The sequence below is a fragment of the Octodon degus genome, unplaced genomic scaffold (assembly GCF_000260255.1).
Source record: "Octodon degus isolate 3935 unplaced genomic scaffold, OctDeg1.0 scaffold00242, whole genome shotgun sequence".
NCBI lineage: Eukaryota > Metazoa > Chordata > Mammalia > Rodentia > Octodontidae > Octodon > Octodon degus.
This window is the reverse complement of record NW_004524818.1, coordinates 2,442,598-2,451,019: the sequence shown is the minus strand read 5'-3', so window position 1 is coordinate 2,451,019 and position 8,422 is coordinate 2,442,598. Positions and strand designations below refer to the sequence as shown.

The 8,422-nt window shown below is 40.8% G+C and overlaps 1 pseudogene; it reads left to right on the top strand.

The window, feature by feature from the left end:
* LOC101565875 overlaps nucleotides 1-7,787 on the top strand; it is a 39,175-nt pseudogene extending 31,388 nt beyond the window's left edge.
* The last annotated feature ends 635 nt before the right edge of the window (nucleotides 7,788-8,422 follow it).

Below are 8,422 nucleotides of genomic sequence, written 5' to 3'. Positions count from 1 at the left end.
CATGTGGTGCTGGGGGATTGAACCGCGGTCCCTGATGCTTTTGCTAAGCTTGTTCTAAGTAGGTGCTTTAGACCACTGAGCCATCTCTCCAGCCCTGGAAAATATTTTTAAAAGTCTTAAGAGAACATCTTGCTACAAGCTGTAATATTTCTTTAAAGATGAAAAATAGACCAGATTCCATCATGCTTCAAGTATTTTTGTTTGGTCATTTTTTTGGAGACAGGATCTCACTGTGTGATTTAGTGTGGTCTTGAGCTCACTATAAAGCCCAGTCTGGCCTCAAACTCCTGAAGATGCTCCACTCCCAGTCTCACAAGTACTGGGATTCCAGGGAGCACCACCATGCCCAACTTCAGTATTATTTTTACTTGAATTCATGACTTCACCATTTGTAAATAATGAGGTAGGTGAGTAGTGATATAGACCAAGACTTACACAAAATCTTAACACCAAAATACTTTGAGTCCACCTAACATTGCCAACTCTGCTTTTGAAAATCTGTTGTACAGATTTACATAAATATCAAATACTTATTCTTCTAAAAGGTAAGACACTTCTGGATCCAAAATTCTTTACACTCAGTCTTTTTGCTTTCACAGTAAGTTCATTACAACTGCTGTTTTTATTGCCTGCCAGGGGATGATTTGTGACTAGCAAATTATTCTGCAGTAAATATCACATTTAAATGATATTTAACATAAACCTAGGTCAGATGCAAATGATTTAACTCTCTTCTTTGTAGTCATCACTTTTATAAGTCACCTTTCCTGTCCACTGCCTTAATGGGGCTCAGTGGAACCCCTGGGGCTATACAGAACACATCTTAAACACTATTACTTTAAATTACACTTTTAAAAATAGGAGAATGCTATTTTCAGTCCCATATCATAACTCAAATGACAAAAACATAGTTTTGCCTAGTATAAGTCCCTTGGTAAATATGTATAGTTTTATGTAATAATTCTTTAGGTGAATGACTTTATGTAAAGAACTACTTTTGAAGTGGCCAAGGATATTACAGAAGCAATCTGTTCTCTTCACCAGTTTAAATACCACCACTTTTGCCAGATTTTGAAGCTAATCTTTTCTTAATTAAATAACCTCAACCTAAACATTTTCGAAAATGATGTTGTGTTTTTATAGCCCAAAGAGACACTTTTCTACACTTCTATTTAGAATTGGGTTTGGATTTTAAAGTACCCTGCATTATTAACTGTACTTAATTCAGATTAAATTGCCTCTCTTTCAAGAACTATCAATTAATACTTAGCTAACTCTAAGGTTAATATCCTATCAGTCTAATAATTGGATTCTATTTAAAACTCATTGATATTTCCATGGGTAAAATCAAGGACAAAACCCAAACTGAGGCAAAAGGTTACAGAAATTTTCCTTGAGACTGACCGTTTAGAATACGGAAATGCCAATGGCCTGGCCACTATAATTTCTTCACAAATATAACCCAATACCTGCTCCAGACCTCCTGGAGACAACACAATATGTCATCTATGCTTTGACTGGACATTGGAAAAGCATCAACTGTGCACTGCACTTGCCATGATGGAACTACGAGCCAGTAGCCCCAGCTTCCTTCTGTTTGCTTACACTCACTCTATCCTTCCCCTCCTGACCATCTCCTGACACTTACTTCTCAGAATGCACCACTTTTATTTATGGTGACAAGTTCCCTGCAGCAATATGTACACTTTTGTTGTTGCTCTTTTTAAACCAATCTGTCTACTTCTGTTAAAGACCATTAGCAATTTCTAAATTGTCTCACAGTTGACCACACTGCTTCTCTCCATTACATTCCCCTCTTTGCTTCTTCTTCTGAGTTTTTAAAGCTTATTTGACTCTACCATGCAACACCAACTATTGCAACAACAAACCTTTTGAAGCAAATAAAAAAAAAGAATGGTGGATTCTTCTATTTACAAATCACAGCAAATCTCAAATTAGTGGAGGGAAACTAAGGAAGGTGTACTATTAGTATAGGAAGCAGAAAAGTCACAAGGCAAACTGAGAACCACCCAGTGAAGTCAAGGATGCTGTAGTCCTCATCCTCTGAGCAGAACAGTAGGTTAAAGAGCATCTGTATTAAGAGCCCGTGTCTCTCCAGCACTAAAGGCAGAAGGTGTTAAAGACATCCTACATAATGCACAAGACTCATTTGAAATATTTAGAGACTTGCTGACAATGTTATCTCCCATTTGTTTTACAACAAACAAACAAACAAACAAACAAACCCTTACCATTGTCCTCCAAAGTTATTTAGCTATGAGGCAATGGTGTGACTGTAATTATTGAAAGAAATTGTCAATGTTTGTCTAAATAAGTAACAGAACTCCTTTCTTTTTGGCTTCTTCATTGTTGATGAGAAAACCCTTCTTTTTTTTTTACATTTTGTACAACTTTATTTTTTTTCAAAGTTTTATTGATAAACAGATAGCAATGAGACAGTTTCAAATCAAATCGGAAGTACAATTTCAACAAATAATACACTGCATATATTCTTCTTAGTGGTTAATTGCTGTACAAGATGCAGACTTGTGATCCTATTTATAAACACCATAGAACAAATCATTCTATTCATTAAGAGAATGCAACTATATATCTATCCCAACCTCTTTGAATACACAGATACAAAATGGACATTCATTGGTATACCCCATTTTTTCTAAGTTCCATTATTGAATATTATAGGTGTGTAAACTCAGCAAAATATTCTAAAAGAGTCCAGTAGCCCATAATAGCATTGGGTCTTTTGTTTAACTGGCAATGTCAGAAATTATTGACCTGAGTCCCCCACAGCTCAACTTAACAGCATGGCTTTATTTCTTATATTTCATCTTCATACTTTTCTACTGGATAGTTAAGACCAAGGTAAAGCAGGACCTATGCAACAAGAGTTGTAGCTTTTGGGTCTGAGAAGGTCAGTGAAATGCCCTCAGGATTTGTCCTGTGATCCTGTACCTCAGATTGTAGAACCTTTATCAGTGCAGCCATGTGGATGAGTCACAGCCATTGCTTGGCCAATGTGCTCTCTGTGAAAGCCTGAGGGAGTGTCTTCTCCCCATGTGACTCTCCTTAGGCCCACTCTATGTCATCGATCACTTTCCTCTTTGGCTCCATAATCTTCTTGATCAGAAAATTTGGGACACTACCGAGGTACATGACATTACAGTACAAGTTCTCATATGTCCTGAGTCTTAATTGACCTTAGAAGGCTAGGGCCAAAATGTTGGCTTTCCTTGTATCCCTCCTTTTTCTCTAATTTTGGTCTGCAAACTTAGGCTGTTAACCATCCAGAAGAAAAGCTTATTGTTATTATCAAATGATTTAGGCTATTAAGCTTAACCTCACTCTCTCACTGCATTTCAAACATCTTAGGCATAATAAGGAACAGGTATTTTTCATCAAGTATTGATATGTTGAACTTTAAGTCCCTACAGAATATGATAAAAAAACATTTAAAATTAGATTATATTTTAAAAAATATATTTATTTATTTATTTATTTTCAGAACCAGGGATTGAACTCAGGCCTTTGCGCTTGCCAGGAAAGCTCTTATTCCACTGAGCCATCTCCCTGGCCCCTCCAGGCATTATTTTGGAAAAGACAGTTGAATTGGGTTTTGATGAAGGGCACAGACAAGAGGGGGTATCCCAAGCAGTAATGTTCCCCCAAGGGTGGATTGAGGGCTAAGGTGAGCCTCAGGTGGGTCTCTCGCCCCCAATGCTCCCTTGTACAACTCTCTCCCCATGGGCTCTGGAGCAGCCGCACGAGGGGTGTGGGCTGGGCAAGGCTGCTGTGACCCATCCACTTGGGCAGGACATCAGAGGTCTCAGATAGCAGCTTCCCATTGTGGTTCTGGATCTTCTTCACAACCACAGCAGACCTGGTGCGGGTGAAGCCAGGACTTTGGAGGCTTCTAAAGCCAGGGCTTGTGAGATCACCATAGGGTGAGCTCACCATTCCTGAATAGCCACTGGTGATCTTCGAGTGGATGCTCAAGTTCTGCATCCCAGCCTCTAGCCTGTTCTCCTCATCCTCTAGCAGTTTGCGGTAGGTGGTGATCTCGATGTCCAGTCCCGGCTTGATGGTAAATTTATAAACAGGTTATTATGTGGAAAAGGACAGAAACTTTAGGAAATAAAGATTTTTTATTTCAGAACCGGGGATCCAATTCAGGCCCTTAGCCCTTGTTGGGCAAGCACTTATTCTACTGAGCTATCCCCGCGGCTCCAAAGCAGAGGTCTTGATTCATGATTCCACCATCCTGTGTGCTTGCTGTATGACCTTGTGCATGTTAGGCGATCTCTCTTATTCTCAATTTTGGATCATTGGTGAAATGAAAATGATATATAATTTGAAGGGACATTGGGAAGATTAGAACTATCACGCCACACTGAAGGTTGTAATATATAGTAATCATAATGTTATTTATTATTATTGTGCAACTGAAAAGCCAGACAAACCTCAACTCAAGTCTCACATGTTTACATATGAGCTGAATGATTCAGGCCATGTGAAAATGAATATTTATGAATGTGGGTTTCATCACTTGTACAAAGCAGAGTATGATCACCTTTTAATGTTATTATGAAGGTGAACTACCATAATGATTGTAAAGTACTCCTTACAGTGCCTGAGTCTGGTGCAGCTCTCTGGAATAATTATATTCTTTGCCACTAACTCTTTGAAGAGAAGATAAAGGAGGACTTAAGTAATGGAGCTAGCCAAAGCTTTATTATAATTACACAATTTGCAGTGATGCAAGTTAATATTGTTGGAGCGTCATGCTATATTCCTAGGAAAATGAATACATACTGGGCCATAGGACAAGAATAAAAAGTGGACGGAGACGTCCACAGGCTTGGGATGCATTTATTTACTCTAAGACTGAGAACAATCTGATGCTTTGTATCACCTACAGGGCAACATGAAAACTACTTTGAGTTTTTTTTAAAAGCTGAAATGTTTAAGTCATTTGAATAAATGAATTTGAATAAATACATTTATTAAAATACTCTTGCTTTTTTCTTTTTTCTTTTATTAGAAAAAGGTAAAACAAAATTTTGTGATAAAATAATAGGAAACACAATGATTAATGCAGCACCTGTTGTTATCTTTAAATTAGATTCTCAAGATAAAATATATGGGCATAAAAATTTCTCCAGTAGATACCAGCACAACCTTTCCTTTTTAATGACCTAAGATACACCAACAGAATAACTGAATTGCATTTTTTTTCTTTTCTCTAGTGTCCTTTCTTCTTTCACCTAACCTAGTTCCTTTTTCCTGTTGAATAGTTTCTTCTAATTTCACAGTAAGTATTGTACTTTATAGACCTTACTTACACTTTCAGTTTCTCACATCATGGAGAAAATATGACATTTACACATATGAATATAATTTATTTCATTTATGACACTGGTATCAAGGTGCATCCATTTAACTATAAAAGTCTCAAGTTTATCTTTTTTTACCACTGAGTAGTATTTACTGTTAAAAAGACTGTATCTTTTTTATCCATTCCTTTGTTGATGGGTATTTGTGTTATTTGCAAGATTTACCTTTTACAAATTGTAGTGCTAAAAATATGGTTTCACGTGTATCACTGTGGTACGGAAACAGCTGCCATCTGATCTTATTAAAATATATTTGCATAACAAAAGAAATCACCAACAGAGTGAAAAGACAATGGACAGAGTGTTAAATATCTTAAGCTAATTGTCCCTCAGAGGACGACCTTCTATCTAGAACATATAAGTAATTTAAAAAAATCCAATCCAACCTTACAAATTCAAAGTCCCAAACTGAAAATAGTCATTTGAAATGAATAGGCACTTTAGAGAAGAACAAGTAGAAGTGGAAAATAAATCTATGAAAAAATGTTTAACATCACTGGTCATTGAACAGATGCAAATTAAAACAACACTCATCTCACTTCAGAAAGAATGACTACCATCAAATAATCAACCAATAACAAATGCTGGAGGGGCTGTGGGGAGAAATGAACACTTCTCCACTGTTGGTGGAAGTATAAACTGGTGCAATCACTGTGGAAATCAGTGTACCGATTTTTCCAAATCCTAGGATTAGAAGTCCAATTTGACTTAGTTATCAGTTGTAGAAGCTGCTGTTTTTTTCATTAGATTTTCTACATAGAGTCAGTCTCATTCTTGGAAGAAAGGTTCTTGTCTTTCTCCCTTTCCAGCCTGAATGCCTTTTTCCTCTTTTGCACCAGGGAGAACCTGCAATGCAAAGATGAACAATGTCCATCCTGGTGCCCACATCGGTCTTGGCTGGTAGCACTGTGCTCCTAAGCACCCATGACAATTTTCTGCCAAGGGGCACCTGCTTCTTCACCTTCCCCACAGATGGGTAAAATCCCTGCCCAGGCAGCACATTTGCAATCTTCATCGTTTTACCCTGGCTGGAAACAAGAGAAGGAGACCTGGTACAAAAGGAATATTCATTGAAGTACTTTTCACAATTCTTTATAGACTTTTATGCTTTATTAGCAGATATTTGCTCTCGTTCACATTTGTATTCCTTGTGAAGAGCACGTACTTGGACATTGAGTCATGACAGAGGGAGGGATGTGTTCAGACCGGAAACAGGAAACTGAACAATTTTTTGTGTTCTGGAGCAAAGCAACACACTAGAGCAAAGCAGGTGAGGTGAAAAGTTGTCTGGCTTTAGCCAAGAGGTAGATGGGTTGCAAGGTGCATATGACCAAATGGTAGGCCAAGACAGTGGTTCCCAATTCCACTAAGGACCCGAAGGGACTTTAGCTGCCACGAAACACTAATAAATAGGGAGGGTTAACGACCTGCATAATGGGGTGGCCACGGAGCAGACATCTGGGCCTGAGAGCTAAACACCGGAAGCTGAGAAAGGGCGCGAGATCAGTTGGGAGCACGTGCAGGTGTCATGGCTTCCCTGTGCCCCTCCCTCCACAGAGGCCATGGTAGGGCTTTGTGACGTCCCAGCCTCCCCAGGGCTGCCATTGGCCGCAGAAGATGAGTGATGCAACAAAGGTAGGGCGGGGCTCGTCTCTGTGGAGGGCTCAGCAGTGGAGACACGCCTTAGGCTGACTGAGGTCAGATCTAAAGGCTTTGTCATGTCTGAGGTAATCCATGAGAAACATGGCAACTGGACAGTCATTTGGGTAAAAACCCAGGAGATCTTGACCAAGCAGGAGAAGAATCGGAGCAGCTCTGAACGGAAGAAGGAGACAGAGAGAGAGGGAGAAGAAGAGGTGAGCAGACACTGGCTGTGTCCTGCTCTTGGCTTGCGTTGAGTCCCTGCCCCTGCCCCTGGTCCCTGGCTCTCCTGGTCTTCCTGCCCTCCTAGATTCAGCCTTTACTTATCTCTAGCGCCCTCATTGGAGCAGGGGAGAACAGAGCAGGGCAGGATGTCCTGCTTCAGGCCAAGATTAACCACCTTCTCTTGTCCTTTCCTTCCAGAGAAAGAAGATCCTTGACCAAGTGCTGTCAGTACTGGAGCAGAGACCCAAGACACACCAGAAACGCACTGTGGTCGTGCTGTACTCCATCGAAGAGAAGAGAAGGAAAGAAGAGTGCCAGGAGGAAGAAGAGCAGCCTGTGTTTCAGGGGCTATCTCCTGAGAGTCCAGTAGATGAGGCCAGATCCAGAGGATCCCTTGCCTGTGAGAAGCCAAGAATTGTGCGGAAGAGGAAGTGGACACAACGTAGCAGTGTAGGGGGCAGTGAGGGGAGGAGTTTCTTCAACTTTAGGGAGACTAAATCTGGACAATAAGGCAAAATGGGGATAATAAAGGATGAGTCTGTGTGCATTTCTGTCTCTTGGCAAGGATGGGAGGGGAGAGGAGGGAACTAGTGGTGAAGGAGGAAGGGTATGGAGAGGGAAAGGAAAAGGAGAGGAGTGAGGAGAAAAAAAGGAGGGAGAGGAGAGGAAAGAGAAGGAGGCGATAGGGAGGGGAAGGGAAAAAGGGAGGCTGTGGGGGAGGGAAGTGCATGAGAAGAGAGAATGAGGGGAGGGAGAGGTAGGGGAGAGGGAGGAGAAGGGAGGAGAGAAGAGAGAGTTGGAAAAGAGGGGAGGGGTTGGGCAAAGAAAGGAGGGAGGGGGAGATAAAAGAAGGGTAACAGACAGTAGGGAGGGGAAGAGGAGGGAAGGATAGGGGAGGGAGGAATGGATAGAGAAAAGGGAGGCAGCCAAGGGACAGGTTTGATGTTGGAGAAAGAAGACACTTGGAGGACCAGCTTTAGAGATCAACAGTGGTGACCACTACCCAGACACTTGAGACCATGAATGGAGGAGAAAAGACTTCTTTCAGTATCAGCTCCAGGCTGCAGTCATCTTCTACCTAATGTATGTGGGGGCAGTCCAGTGCACTCACTTCTCTGTGGGTGGGGAGGGGAGGGGCCTCAGGG